This window comes from Ambystoma mexicanum, chromosome 10, assembly GCF_040938575.1.
Source record: "Ambystoma mexicanum isolate Mex_15411 chromosome 10, UKY_AmexF1_1, whole genome shotgun sequence".
NCBI lineage: Eukaryota > Metazoa > Chordata > Amphibia > Caudata > Ambystomatidae > Ambystoma > Ambystoma mexicanum.
The window spans coordinates 778,088,692-778,105,422 of record NC_090932.1 but is presented as its reverse complement, the minus strand read 5'-3'; positions in this window follow the sequence as shown (position 1 = coordinate 778,105,422).

Below are 16,731 nucleotides of genomic sequence, written 5' to 3'. Positions count from 1 at the left end.
AGCGGGAATGTCAGGTCTGTGCTGCCATATGCGACCCCATTTATTGGAGAAGATTGCCAGTGCGCAGGACCGCGGATCCCTCTGTCAAACCTGGGAACCCTGCACAACTTTGGCCAATCATCATCACCAACATTCTTTATTTAATATATTGAAGCACAAAATGAAGACCTAACACTAACCATCAAATGGGAACAGAAAGCTCTGAATACTCATTATTCAAGTTGCCCATTGCCAGGAAACCAGTGGCAGTATGACAGGCAGCAATGTGCCTTGGCCACCTCAATGGTTAGCGGTCTTCTTGCAAAAAGGCTATCCCTTGAATATGAAGGAGCAGGACCAACCACTTCTTCCACAACTGGGAGCACCACCTACACGAAAGGCAATGGGTTTTCCTCAGATGCCCCACTTCCACACAGTTATTTCCCAGAATACCTTCCATGCTCATGCCACTTAGGTGCCACACTCTGGTGCAGGAACTAGCCCAGGCACGAAAGCAGCTGTTCCACACTTTGGTTGGGTATGAACGACAAGTGCTTAAATGACCTGAGTTCAATGATACACATGAATGGCTTTGTAATGCAAGTGCATCCTAGTAATGTAATTGCTTATTTATAATGCGCTTAATAGCCAGAGTTTTCTAAGCAGGGATCGAAGCTGTGTTGCTCCACGTCATCTTGCTTCCAAGGCGAGTGCATAGCCCCTGAGCTATCCTCCCAGCCAATTTAGTAAACTTGACAGACAATTTGAGAAGAATGATCATGGCATTACAATTCATGGAAGGCTTGCCACTCAGCCCAGCAACTCTGCATGTTGGGTCATGTGGAGACGGATACCATACTACCGGGAGTCATAGCGAATGCTGCTTGGAGTTCATGAAGACATTCTCCCTTGGGTGGGGATAAAAAGCAATGTGTGCATAGTCTGTGGCCCCAACATTGTAGGAAAGACAGAAATGTTACGGAAGCTGGCTTTGGCAGCACTGATTTCCGCATGGGTGGTGGGGAAGGAGCTTTACATATGAGCAGAGACCAGCAGAAACTCCTACAGTTGGCGCAGAACGGCTGAGAACATGGCCCCACTGAGTGGTCGAAGCTCCTTGCTGCACAAAAAATGTAGCATGACCACCACCTTGCGGTAGAAGTGGTACATCAGTGTAGATGTTGATAATGATCTCAATTTACCCCTCTATGAACGGCTTGAGGTGATGATGTTATTATTAGGTATTAGGCTCCTTGAGGAGCATCTAGGGTCACGGGTTGACCCTTTTGACAATGATCTGTCTCTCCTCCTTCTGTGCTCTTTCCTGCTCTGTCTCAATTGGCTCCTGTAATTCTGTATCCTGTAATTTATCCACTGCACTCAAGAGCCAATGGGGCTCATTACGAGGCTGGCGGTAGCCATGCCTGTAGTACAGGCCCGGCTGCTGCTGGTATTCATTTTTTTACAGTGCCCAGAAAAGGGCAATTACCGGGTCATTATGACCTTGCTGGACCCGGTAATTGCCCTTTTCTGGGCGACGGAAAAAATTCTTCCCCATACCCATTTGAGCCCCATAGGGCTCAATGGGAATAGGGAAGGTGGTAGCACCGGTACTGTTAATAACGGTACCGGTGCTACCATCATGTTCTGGTACTGGCAAACTCGTAATGAGGCCCAATGCGTTTCTAAATTGAATGCTCTAACTCATGGGTGTACAGCTGAGGGCCGAATGCGCCACATACGCCCCACGCGGTGGGCCGAACTATCAAAGTGAATGTGCGGGTTGTAGGAGCATCGGTTCACAAACTTGAGTTAAAAACATGGTCTTAAAGGTGTCATTTTTATTAATGACTTTTTTACTGTGAGGCATTATGCCTAGCCCCTTTAAAACTGCACATATCATGATGCAAAGTGCAAAGACTAAGGGGCCGATTCATGGAACAAACGTGTGCCGAAAATCTTGGCGCAAGCTGGGCAAGCGTGCGATTCATGGAAGTCCCTGTGCGTGTTTTCCTCGGGATCTGTGCCAAACCTGTGTGTGGCGTACACAGGCGCACACATCATTGCAACATCCTGAACGCTGTGCGCGACGCGCACAGCAAAAGCGCACAACATTAGCACACACACCAAAAAGTGGGCGGAACACGGGGCATAACGTGCGGAATTGGAAACAACGCGTGAAAATTAAGGCGTAACTGGGGAAATACTGCAGGGAAATACACGGAACGCACACACGCACACGAACCACACATATTCATGGAATCGAATAGGGGAAACGCGCGCACGGCCAAACACACGCACAGGCATAAACACATCCACCACACGAAGGCAGGCGGTAGCGTCCCTGCGCATTACAAAAATGTGCGCACACAAAAAACACGTATATACAGCCACAATGAATGTCCCATTCTGTGGTCCCCTAGGAGAAAAAGATGTGTCACACAACGCACAGGCATCCCATAAAATCAAGAAAAAGAGATAAGCGACCCCTGTTGCTCACATGCGTGTAAAAAAACACACGCAGTACGCTGTGGCAGCCAGGAACACAAAAAATACGTACACGATCAACACGCAGGCTAGTATGCCCATAAAAAAAGGGTATGCGACAAACATGGACACCCGCAATGGGAACAATAGAATGTGTGCGACTCACCATCTGCCTTGCATGTAGAAGAAGAACGTGGAGCCAACACCCACCCACTGTGAAGTAATCGCGTGTGAACCCCAACGCCTGGAAAACACATGCACCGCTTCTCACGAAAAGCGCGTACAGAGTGATGGCAACCCACGTGGGACCCTAAACCTGTGTCAGGGAAATGGCCGCGCGTGTTATGTCACATACGCGCTTACGCGCCATGGGCCTTTCCTTGAATTACACGCTGACATGCACTTTTTTCATGTGCCAAATCACTCCATATCAAGCTGGCCACGCAACAATTCATGGAAGACCACGCTCCTGGCCAGAAGGCCATTTTCCTGCCCCCCAGAGCCCCGAGCACGCTCCCACCTGCCATCTGCTGCTGCCTGCCTGCCTGCTGCCCACGTGCCCTGCTATTTGGTGCCTGCACGTCAGCCATCTGCAGGGGTCCAGTTGCTGTGTCCACCCCTGCTGGAACAGAAGACTCCCGACTGTTGTACCATCGCTCCACAGCCCAGCCCTAGGACCCAGTTGCCCACCCACTCCTGCCTCGGGGGTTGCCATGTCCGACACAACACCATCTGGCACCAATGGCAACCCCACAGCAGAGAGGCAGAGGGCTGCCAGCTTCTGTGAGAAAGAAGTTGGCATCCTGGTGGAGCAAGTCCTTTGGCATTATGATGCCCTCTTTGGATGTTCACGCGCCGACTATGAAGGATGGAAGGGGATCTGGAAGGACATTGTGGCTGCCATCAACGAGGAGGGGGTGGCAGCCCGCGACATGCAACATGTCCGGAAGTGCTGGGAAGACTTCAGGTCCAGGACCCTCAACAAGGCCCGGTGCCTCGTGAAGGCAGAGGATGCAGAGGGGTTCCGGGTCCGCCTGACCAACATCCAGACGAGGGTCCTGGAACGCATAAGCCCAGCACTCCGCGTCCAGATCCTTCAGAGGCAGACCCGTCTGGAGTTGAGCATTAAGTGGTCATGCATTGCTGTGTGAAACAGGGCATGTAGCAGTGTGCTGGTAGTCATCTACTTGCCTGTATGTGTGACATAGGCCATGTATGGATGTGTGTGTGCAGGGACATCATGGTGCTGCATGTGAGACCAGTCATGCGTGAACCACATGGATGGTGCATGTGTTACAATGTAACATGCGGAGCAGCATGCGGAATGCACACATGAATGCATGCTTGTCTCTGTTCTTGGACATGGATGGGGTGTAAGAGATGGGTGCTGCTGTCATGGACATGTATGGTGTACATGTCTGTGTGTCTGAGTAGCCTGTGTGTGACTTTGAAACGCCATGGATGCATGACACATGTCTGTGACTGATGCAGTCTTGTCATCCTTGTATCCACTGTGTCTGTGGTGTACAGGGCCAGATACATGAGCCTCCGGTGATGTGTGTGCATGGGATCAGTATGACCCATGATGCATGTGAGATTAAACACAACATTGTATGTTAATAGAGGCCCTTGGACATGGATGCAAATGTTGATTGCATGCGCCGTGCCTGTTTCTGCATGTGTGTTGCCTGCATTGACACATGTGTTGTGGAGGGACATGGCCACTCATGTGCTATTGCTTCCTGTCTAGGGGACTATTGTACAGTACCCTGATGCTTGTGTTCTATGTCTCCCTCTACACAGTGTCGAGTGAAGAAGAGGGCGGAGATGGCGCTGTGGAGCAAAGCGGCAGGGATGCCTCCACCGGCCGGCGACGCAGGGCCCAGCCACTCTCCCAGGAATTACCATCATCCGGGAGCGAGGGGACTGGTGCCGCGTCTGCCACTACGGCTGCAGCGGAAGGGGCGGGTGAGCCCCCACAGGGGCTTGCGATGGCGGAAGACGGTGCGGAGACATCCAGGTTGGTGGTGTGCACAGAGGAGGAGGAGGCCGCTACTGAGCTGCACATGGGGCCTGGTGGGGGTGTTACCACTGGTGCAAGTGGTGCAGTCCAGGGCCAGGGGCAAGAGGCAGCACAGGTCACTGCGGAGGGGCCTGTGCATGTCACTGTCCCTGACCCTGTGACTGCACCACCATGCACCAGCAGGGATGCCCCGTCCCAGGCCCATCCGCAGGTAGGGGGGAGGCCCACGTCATCTAGCACTCCACTACATGCGGACGGGGAGACCCGTGACCATGTGGAGTCCATCCTGATTGGTGTCGCGTTGCGCACGCGTGGCATTCGTGATGACGTGCGTGTTTCCTGGGGGGACCACGCACGTCATCACAAAGAGCTGCGTGCCAACGTGCACCAGTTGGGAGGGGCCCTGGTCGGAGGGTTCCTACATGTGTCAGGCACTCTGCTGGCCCTCTCCTCCTCTGTGCAGACTATGCGCCAGTCGTTCTCCGTGCCGTCTTCCGGCCCAGATTCCACCAGGGCCCCCTGTGGACCTGCCCCAACCAACGCAGCCAGCTTGGTGGAGATGGTATCCCTGCCACAGTCGGGATTCGGAGGTCCAGCAGGGGTGGACACCCCACCACCTGGAGACCAGCAGATGGAGGATGTGCCGGCATCATCAGGCAGGGCACATGGACGGCAGCAGCAGGCTCAAGGTGGGAACGATGATGGCTCGGGGCCATCAACATCAGAGGGGCAGGCATCGGCCACAGGGCAGGAGGACCCTGGAATGGGGGTGTCTTCCGTGTAGCAGCGGTTGGGCCAGCGGATAGATGCGGAGCGGCGGCAGGTAGAAGAGACACGGCTCACTATGGTCAGGGTGGAGTTCTCCATGTGCCTGGAGGCAACTCGCAGGGAGTTGGAACAGGCCATGACTGCATCCCTGCGAGACCTTGGGGCCAGGGGAGAGGCCCGCCTCCGGGACATCGACATGGAGTTCGATGATGCCCTGGGCCAGGACAGCACAGAGTGAGCCATAGGACTTGCCCACCGCCATTGTATATAGTTAATTAGTGTTAGGTTTCCTTTCTGTTTTTATTTATTTTGGGGCACTTGGACAATGCCCCACCTTTTTGTATATAGTTGTTCATTAGGTAGGGTTTTTTGTAGGTTTCCTTTCAATGGTTGGGCTCATGGACCCTGGATTTGTACTTTGTATATAGTTCAACACTGGATTTCACTTTTTATTTTTTCTATTCCATGGGTTAATGGTTTAGTCTTATTTTTTCACTTTGGATTTGTTTTGACGGACAGACACTTTGGACCCATGTGCTTTTGTATTGATTTGGATTCTGATTTCACACATTATTTTTTTTATTTGGACATGCAGCTTTTTCTTTATTATTTCCATAATTGTGTGTTTCATTTCATTCCCTTGCTTTTGTGTTTAATACATTTCTATTTCATACTTCAATGTGTGGTATTCTCTCTTTGGTTTCATGCATGTAACGATGTGTGTTTTCTCTATCACTTGCACCCATTGTGTGTGTGTGACGGAAATGTGTTGATGTGCATACTTGCCATTTGGGATGTATCATGTGATGGGGATTTCAATGTGGGGTGGATGTACTACTTGGCTGTGTGTTTGGACTGGGGTGGCGCGGGGTGTGATTTGTGTGGCCATAAGGCCCATGATTGTGGATCGTGATGACGTGTTGGGGGGGACATGAGTCGGGGCCTGCTGGCAGGTGCCTGTCACTGCTGGGTGGGACGGAGGGCAGGGGGACATGAGTCGGGGCCTGCTGGCAGGTGCCTGTCACTGCTGGGTGGGTGGGGTGCAGGGGGACATGAGTCTGGGCCTGCTGGCAGGAGCCTGTCACTGCTGGATGGGTGGGGGTGCAGGGGGATATGTGTCAGTGCTCACTTGTGCATGGTGACATGTGGGCTGGCTGGGGGGCATGGCCAGGGTGATTGGGCGGCCTGCAGGGCATGGCCAGGGGTGCAGGGTAGTCCCCTGTGTTGTGGGCTGCCTGCAGGGCCTGGGGAGGGGGGAGAGGGCTCACCTGGGAGAACACACATTGCCAATTCGCGTTAGGGCACCCCAGGAATACACGTAGCCTGCTCGCCCATCGAAATAGCACGTGGAACTCCCCGCACAGCCCTCACTATACACATATCCTGCTGGCCAAGGCCTATCACGTGTAAAACTTCCCGCGCACCCCCAGGATACACGTACCCCGCTCACCAATGGCCTATCGCGTGTGAAACTTCCTGCATACCCCAGTAATACACATACCCCGCTCGCCCAAGGCCTAACGCGTGTGAAACTTCCCGTGCACCCCCAGGATACACGTACCCTTCTCGCCAATGGCCTATCGCGTGTGATACTACATGTGCACCCCAGTAATACACGTACCCCACTCGCACAAGGCCTATCGCGTGTGAAACTTCCTCCGTACCCCAGTAATACACATACTCCACTCGCCCAAGGCCTATCGCATGTGAAACTTCCCGCGCACCCCCAGGATACACGTACCCCGCTCGCCAATGGCCTATCGCGTGTGATACTACATGCGCACCCCAGTAATACACGTACCCCGCTCGTACAAGGCCTATCGCGTGTGAAACTCCCCGCCTTCCCCATTAATACACGTTCCCCGCTCGCACAAGGCCTATCGCGTGTGATGCTACACGTGCACCTCAGTAATACACGTACCCCGCTCGCCAATGGCCTATCGCGTGTGATACTACATGTGCACCCCAGTAATACACGTACCCCGCTCGCACAAGGCCTATCGCGTTTGAAACTCCCCGCGTACCCCAGTAATACACGTACCCCGCTCGCACAAGGCCTATCGCGTTAGATACTACACGCGCACCCCCAGAATACATGCAGGCAGCCCATCCAACCGCCCCATACCCCGCAGGCAGCCCATCCACCCTGGGCATGCTCTGCAGGCAGCCCATCCACCCTCCCCATAGCCCGCAGGAATCCCATCCATCCTGGGCATGCTCCGCAGGCAGCCCATCAACTCTCCCCATACCCTGCAGGCAGCCCATCCACCCTGGGCATGCTCTGCAGGCAGGCCAATCACCCTCCCCATACCCCGCAGGCAGCCCTTCACCCCTGGGCATGCCCCGCAGGCAGCCCACTCCACAGGGGGGATGTTTGCCACGTTTTACACGCAATTTCAATGGCGCGAGTGGGGTACGTGTATTCTGGGGCATGCGCGGGTAGTTTTACATGCTATTGGCCTAGCGCGAGCGGGGTACGGGTACTCTGGGGCATGCGCGGGGGTGTTTTACATGCTATTGGCCTAGCACAAGCGGGGTACGTGTATTCTGGGGCGTGCGCGGGGAGTTTTACATGCTATTGGCCTAGTGCGAGTGGGGTACGTGTATTCTGGGGCGTGCGCGGGGCGTTTTACATGCTATTGGCCTAGCGCGGGCAGGGTACGTGCATTCTGGGGCGTGCATGGGGAGTTTTACACGCGTTTTTGTGGTTGGGGGGCTGTATGCTGGTCCACTGGCCTTTGCGCCATGTACTGGATTTGTGCGATGTTTTTGGTGCACGGGGCGGGGTTGGGGGCGTAACTGGTGCTGCTGCAGGGTGGCTGCACCACTCTGTGCCACGGCTGTTTATGGTTGTATAAATCCATGAATACGCTGTGCTCCTAAATGGATTTTGGCGCACGAGGCTGGCGCAGACTGCTGCACGCGCACTCCGTGCGCCAGCCGCGTGCGCCACTTGTGCGTCAATTTCTATTAATTACCCTGAAAAACTGTACCACAGAGGCTTGACACACCTGATATCACTGATTTACTGACTTTAGGCCAGGCAACACTTCATTAAATGACTTGGAGGGCCAGAAACAACGTCCTAAAGGACCGCATTTGGCCCACAGGCTGCATGTTGTGCACCACTGCTCTAACTGGTAGCATGGTGATCCATGGTGGGTTTACACTTTTTGTGGTCGAGTTTTACCCTTTCAGGTGATGTGCATCACTTGCAATCAATAGTTCCACCTTTTAGACATAATATCATTTACTGCAATTTGTAGGCAGTACTCAAACAAACAGTCGGGTGGCATTCACTGTATAGAATATTTTCTAATTCCACTTCTAGTATATTCAATATTCCACATGTGGTATGTCACATGCAGTGATTACTTGTTATCAAGGAGAAGGTAAAAACTGTAGAATTCTAAATACCATCTTGTTTTAGTCTTACCGCCAGACTCATAATGGTCCCATCGTGAAAAAGCATATGATCTGATAGCGCAAAATACAGCCTTCAATGGACTTCAAACAAGAAGGAACGTAATGTTTTTTTAATGATAATACATACACCTATACATGCCCCAATGCTCCAATAAAAAGGGTGTCAGACTATACTACACCGATGAACCCTAATAAGGGTGACATTGGTATTCAGTTGTCTGCAGCCGTGAGAACTTCCTGTCTTTGGCTGAATGATCTATGTATAAAATTGCACTGCCCTGTAAGACAAAGATAACATCCTAGAGATAAAGGCTCGCATTTAGGCTAATTTACATCCCCATAATGCTTTGCTTATGGGAGTCTGAAATGGAGATGAACTTCCAGTGTTGGCTGCTGGGTGGTGCTATGGCATGTGTGACTTGGCTCACGTGGCTTATTCAACTTTAACCTTTAAAGCAGAAGGCTTTTTTAGCCCTTTTTAACCCACTATAATGGTGCTGGTGTTTGCTACACATGCTCCCATGCTCCGATCATAGAACTGTCAGTACACTGCACCAATGATTCCTGATGACGGTGAAAGTAGTATGCAGTTGTCTTCAGCCTTAAGAACTGTCTGTGTTGGGTTGAAGGAGTACTGTGTAAAAAATCACAGTTCCCTAAGAGCAAGACAATTTGTTTGAGCTAAAGGCTTGCATTTAGGCTAATTTGCATACCCACAAGGCTTTGCTGATGTGGCTCTGAACTGGAAATGAATATGGATTGATGACTGCTGGGTGGCACTGCAGCATACGTGACTTGTTGCGAATGGCTTATATACAATGGTACAATTTAACATTGATTGTTTCCTCCTATGCTATTGAAGTTAATGTGCAGCTTCTATTGAGCGTTATTCAACAACACAACTTATCCTAACAGCTAACTTCTATTGGGGAGAAGACACAATGATATGTATCTAAAGCAAACAATGCTGCATAATGTAGTCTGAAGAATTATTGTAGGAAGAAATGTCATTATTTTGTCTATAGTCAGGCTCTTAGGATGTTTAGGATTCTTCTTGATTATATTTGTTTCCGGTTGGTATAATATACATTTTTGAAGGATTTTTTGAAACAAGTGCCAAACCAGCTAATTAATTATAAACAACATTTCATACAACTGCACTCGTAGGTCCAATTTTCGAATGGCTCTCAAGTGTCCATCGAACTTGAGTATAATGGTTTTAGTAGGGCAGTGGATAGTTTTGCAATGAATACAATTATTAATTATAAAATTGAACATTATTTCAGTTTAAGATGTGGTTCAAAAGAAACAAATGCCCCAATCTAATTTTAAACTAATAATAATTTGCAGTGTGGCCCGGGGAAGATTAGTTGGCTCAAAACAATTGCTGTCAGGCCATGATGATATGCTATCAAAAATAAAATACTGACAATAACATGGTCTAATTAAGTTATTGATAAAATAGCTATTATATAGCATAACTATAACGTTTGGAGCACCGTTAATTACATACCTAGAAAACGCTTATGTTTCAATGTATTAACTTTGTAGTACAACCCTCACATACCAAATATCTAAACGATTTAATGAATTTGTTATTTACGTTATGGTGAAAATGTTTATTTAATTTTGTCACCCATATTTGTCCACTTTTTAAATTGCAAATACCTAGGATGTGATGTCATGCATTAGACTTCATTAAAATAATATGCAATGCCAGTACAATACCCAAGCTTTAAAATTCCCAATGATTTTAAGTAGTTCTAGCAACAAAATGAATACTACCTGATTGTGGTCACCTTCTTTATCTACCTTTATTTGCACATCTTAGTATGAAATCCTGAACAGACGATAAAACATTCAATTTCCATAGATCTAGCGTGCTTAGATCCTCCAGATTAAAAATGGTCCTGTGGGTTACAGGTGTTTGCTCTATAAGCGGATCACTGATCAGTGACTTTTATGTTAGAAAATGTATGAATATTCACTTTTCTGTTGAATTTGAAATGGTATTATTTCAATTCAGTGTTGTCCTAATCCCTGCTGGTAGAATCTGAAGAACGAACTATGACTTCAGTACATACATTCTGATCTAAGATCTCAGGTAAATATTGGCTAGATGATAGGGAATTAATTTGTCCATCTTCAAATACAGACTTCACGGTCAGGCTTTATAATAGCATAACTCACCTGACTACCGCCTTTGACTGCTGTTGGGTAGTATATATATGTCTGCAACAAATAATTGTCAATTTAGCACTTAGGATGTATTTATGCATTCCAAATTAGGGGCCTAGGTGAGGCAAGATGTTCCTTCCAAGTCTCTGTTATCCATATACAGTCATCCTTTAATGTCACTTTTAGTAAGAATATTAGGCCCGTCAAAAACTGATGTCAAGGTTATCTTCTGTTTTCACATTTCTACATGATAGCCTTAGAACACTTTGACTAAACGATGTATTTAAACAAATATATTTGATAGCTACCTTGGGAGCGGAAAAAAATATGCATTGAGTTGATGTGTTCATAATAATAATGGGCACCTCTGAAACAATAAAAGATCTTAAGATTCTTATGTAAAGAATTCTGGATCCAAACTAAAGAATTTTGTTCTGATGTCAACACACATGACTTTAAACTCCCAAATACTTACAAGCAATGTTTTCAGACAAATGTAACATGGACAAAAAGAACATAAATTGGGAAAGCGTTAAATATTGATGTCTAAGAGAATGAACACATTCAAAACTATATGTTACCAAAGTTAGCATGCTGGAATGTTGAAAGTGCCACAACCAACCAGTTTCCTCAGAATGCGGCTTGCAATGATAAGCCTTACGAATCTGTCTCCACCGACTTAATTCAAAGCAAAAACAATCGGAATAATAGATGAAGGAAGGGAAAGATGGGATACATGGGAGTAAGGGTGAGGCAGCTCTGGCAAATATGGAGGCTAATAGCTTTATTGACCTCGTAGCTGGTCAACATTGACAATGAGCACCTATGGTTGAATCCTTGCTGCATCGCAGAAACTAGGACCTTGTAATGAGGTAATAACGGCTCATGTGTCTCTGCAATTCATAGCATCCTTTTGGCTGTTCTAGCAACCAGCATCTCTGAGTATCAGCCTGCTCCTCCACTACTCCAGATCTGCCACCTGTTTTTTTTTTCTTCTTAGCGGTGCGCCATTTCCAAAGTGTCATTTCTTTCCTTGTGCCATCAGCTCCTATTTCAGTGCCTTGTCTCATCCTCAACCGCACAACCTCCTGGTCAAGTGTGCCGCTTTCTCTATTACTTAGTCACCTCCCGGCCTGACACACCTACCTCTCTGCCACTCCTGCAGCTGCGTTACACTTGATTGATAACACACCAACATGGAAGTGAGGGGCTTTTGTAGAACTTGGTCTAAGAAGAGCTTTTTATTCTGTGGGCTCTAAAAACATTTTTTCAAAAACGTTTGTGTGAATGTTCTCCTCAGTCTATTCGTGTGTACTTACTAGTCCCTTGCAAACTAAGTTCCATTTAATTGCCCCCAGTGTAAGCTATTTTAAAGAATACTAAGAATCCTCGTTGTTCCAGCCTCCAGATATCTGGTAGATTGAACTCCCTCATAAGTGACCCAAGAGCGTACTCTATTCCTCCCATCTCGAATTCTACCGCTTTTGTCCAAGTAGGGGTGCAACACCACATTAAAGTCTCCACCTAACAAAATGTTCTGTCCACCAACGCTCTGCAAGTGGTGTCCAACTTCTCCAAAGAACATGCCATTGTTCACTATCGGGGCATAGATGCTGTAAAACATGATAATATTGTTCTGAATTTTCAACTTTAAGGAGACCAGCCTCCCCTCTTTATCATTATGAGTGGAGAGTACTACCCGCGGCAAGTTCTTCCTAAGCAGAACCCCTCTTCAGCAGGAGGGATAAGAAGAATGTATCACCTGCCCTACCCAGCCCTTACCCATGTGTTCTGCGTCTGTGTCAGGCAAGTGGGTTTCCTGCAACAATGAAATGTCTGCCTTAAAAAAACATAGGTGAGATAAAATCTTTCTTTGTATCAGATTATTAATTCCGTTCACATTCCAAGAAACTATAGACAGGCCACCACCGTCGGTCGAGTTACCACTCATGACACTGCTGCCTCAGGACAACCCCCTGGCAAAGACGTAGGTATAGAAAGGTGTAGGTAGTATAACTTACCCTCAGGTGCTCACTCTAGGATCAACAACATATCTGGAGTGGTCACTCCGAATTTCAATATGGTGGAGATTGAGAGTATTTACACATCTGACCATGCGCCAACCAGGATGAGAATGTCTCTAGATCATACGACTAGGAGATCTCTGTACCTGGAAGTTGAAGATGACTATTTTGGAGATTGATGGGTTAGAGGATTTGTTGGCAGGAGAGGTAGAGCACTAGCTTGAGGCAAATATGAAAGTGAGGTGGAGGTGGACACTGTGTGGGAAGATTTCAAATGTGTGATGAGAGGGGTCTTGATGAAACTCTCCAGTGAGAAACGGAAGGCCAGAACAAGAGAATTGGGGTCACTAGGTACTCAAATAAATAATGTGGAGAAGGATCTAATGGGACACCCACGTGAGGACAGGAAAAGAGAACTTGTTAAATTGAAGTACGAGCTAAATAAGCGGTTAAGTGAGAAGGCGGAACAGACACAGTTCAAGACTAGGTACTCCTACTATGCGGGTGGGGAAAAATGCAGCCCTCTGGTAGTTCACAGGCTGAGCATTGTCTCTGGGAGCAGAGCAATCTGTGCCATTGAAAGGCGTTTAGGTGGGATAACGTATGATCCTGCTGAGATCAATGAGAAGTGCAGGAATCTTTATGAAAAACTTTATTCTGAGTCACCAGTTACCAGTGGGGAGGACATACACGTAAGGGGTTAGCACAGCCAGGCTTGTCAACAGATGAGAGAATGATGCTAGCATGTGAGTTGTTAATAGATGCGATTAAAAAAAGAATGTATTGTCTCAATCTAAGGAAATGCTTGGGCCCAGATGGCTTGCTGGCAGAGTTCTACAGGGTGATGCCAGATAGTGTCTTCACTCTTCTGAGGAAAATCTTCTAATTCTGTAGGAGCAATGGCACACTTCCCATGACACTTGGACATGCCACAATATCTGTTTTCCATCAAAAGGGTAAGCCCCCTACCAATCCGGGGGACTAACAGAACCTTAAGCCTAATAAATTCTGACAGCCAGATTCTATCAAAGGTTTTGTCTCGCAGGTTGGAGGACGTTCTGCCTAAACTGATGAAGCCGAATGAGACCGGCTTCATTAAAGGGAGACTCTCAGTGACGAACATGTGAAAATTAATACTGACGCTTTCCAAAAGCAGCATACTGAAAACCCGAGTGGCTGCTATTTGTATACTGAGAAAGCGTGTGACAGCATCAATTCGGTACTTCCAGTTCTTGACCACAGAAAAAATTAACTTTGGGTCTCAGTTTGTGAGACGGGTCAAACTCTTAAACATCAGCCCTACTGCAGATTTGTTGAAGACTGGGATTTGCTCTACTACGTTTGAACTACATCGGGGCAGCAGGCAGAGTTGCCCACTTTCACCATTATTATTTGTTCTGGTGCTGGCACCCCTGGTGATAGCAATAAGAACTGAGGGTATGGCCAAGGCCAGTGGGAATGGCCAGTTAGTACCCGCCGCTCTGCTGACTGCAAGGAATGACAAAAAGAAGGACTCCTTTTCTCCTACTGAATTCCTGCGTAAATGCTGGCAAGATCTGTCAAAGCACTTAAGAAAAGATGCTTTGCTCACAAAGGCATCAATTTGGCTGAATCCTTTTGTCAAGATCAACAACAAGATGTGATTCTGGACTAACTGGTATCTAGGTAGAATCCCTTTGATTGGTAACTTGTTTCAGAATGGCTCTTGGATTCCCTTTAGAGCTTTGAGGGATGCGCGTGGGCTCGGGGATTGTACGTACAGAGAGTATTGGTCTCTCAGGTGTGCTATATTGATTGAGACCCTTGCTGATACTGACCTGAGTGAAACTTTGGCTCACGGGAAAGAGCAGGATCGTTTGGCCTCAACTGCATATAAATCTTTAACTGGCGCATCCGACTGGAATACCCAGCTCTTGCAGGAATGACCTTCTGAGATGTCGATTTCGAGATGGGAGGCTCTCTGCAGGAATATCTCAAGAATGTCAATTAACGTTGGTGAGAGAGCACGGCGGGCCATGTCAACTGCTAAATAGGGTATACTGGACACCAGTGAGGTTATGCAACCAGGGCCTAAGTACATCTGCAGCGAGAGCATATGCTATGGGACTGATAAAAAGTCGGGACCTTCTGGAGTGAAGTCACTGGGATTCTGGACCCAGATCTAGTTGTGGATATGGAATACGACTTTGCCACTCTGATCCTGGGGGAAGATGCCAGGCTCGAGGATCTAACATACTCGCAGACAACCTGGCTCTTTAGGACTTTCACGGTAGCCAAAAGGATTATGCTGCGAAAATGCAAATTCACCCCTTTCACAACCAAGTCTATGTGGCTACAAGAGATGCATTCCCTCTCTAACATCGAAAGGGTTGTTCTGAAGTAGCAAAAGAAAAAGTAAGACATGTGAAGACGTATTGGGGTTGATTTCTGGAAATGGACCAGGAGTGAGTCATCAGGAAGATGTGGTCTCGGTTCCAGTGAATTATTGTTTTGTGTATTTCTGCTTTTCTTTTTCCTTCTTTTGCCTCCTCCTCTCTACACCTCTCTTTATATGGATTCCATTATCTATGACTTTACTGTTTCAGGACCATACACTTTAAATACTTTTTTTTTAAAGAGACAGGTTTGTAAGGTCACTGGGAATGTTAGTTAATTATTTTAATACAGTATTGCTCTTACGGTGAAATATGCATGCCTTGCATGTTATTGCATTTACTCTATATCTGCAATATAAAGGCCTGGTTCATTTAAAATAAATTGTATTGATAAGAAACCAGTTACTAGAATAGCGTAGTCCCAGACTGCAGCCAGCACAGGGCACACAAACCGTAGGGCTTTTAAACAATAATAACCCCCTTCCGCCCCTGTCAGTATGAATGGAGGAGCACAGAGCCCTCCTTTGGCATAGTTCCAGGGCTCCCCCACAGAGGTTGTGATTCAGCCATCTGCCCCTGAAATCACCGAAGGACCCCTTGAACCCTTCTTTTCCCCTTCCTAAGAACACCTTGGTGTGCACTCTGCATGGCTGCAGCCTCCCGGGTGCACACATGCAGTGTGTACGCCTAGGGCCTAATTGTCCGTGGGTCTGCAGTGGTCAATAAAGACGCCCTCATCTGCATAGGGCCCAGCCCCTGCAAATGTGGATGCGCCACCTCTTTCATTGCACCCGCTCAAAGAAAGCAGGGGAACATTTTCCTTTCTCCTATGTGCACTCAATGCTGGGAAAGTGGCGCGTTCCAATGGCGTGTACCACCGGTGCCGTGAGGTCACTTATGGTAATCTTGTCCCCAAGTATAGGTTAGTACTCTTTCAACGTGTGCAACCTCTCTGAATTCCTTCTCGTTCTCCTTTCACCATATGTTCAATAATTAAACTAGAAGCTGGAACAGAAATTCTGAAAATAGGTGCAGAAGAGAAGACAGGAACACTCAGGGAAGTCTTAATGTTAATGTTAAAGACCATTTGTACCGTGCACTATCACCACCGGAGTGGTCCCCTGGTCCTCTGGTGGATCTGAAAGGTAAGAGTGTGGGTGGGTTAGAGCGGGAATAGGTAGAGTGAGAGTTGTGTTGTCCTGTTGCCAGCTTCATTTCGGTTTGCACCATTCGCTGAGGGTACGGTTTACAGCTCGGCAGATCCTCATGTGCTGTTGTGCAGGGCTATGAGTGGTTTGTTTTGTCGTTGCAGTTTGGTGAAGTGAGTGCGGATTGCTGTGCAGAGGGGTGCTTGTGTTTGTTTTGCATTTGAGAAGTGTATGCAAAACTTGAAGTTTTAGGGTTGGGTTCGTAAGGCTTTTCTTGCCTCGCTGCTTTGGATTTCTGTGCTCATTGTTTCTGTCCGTGCTGT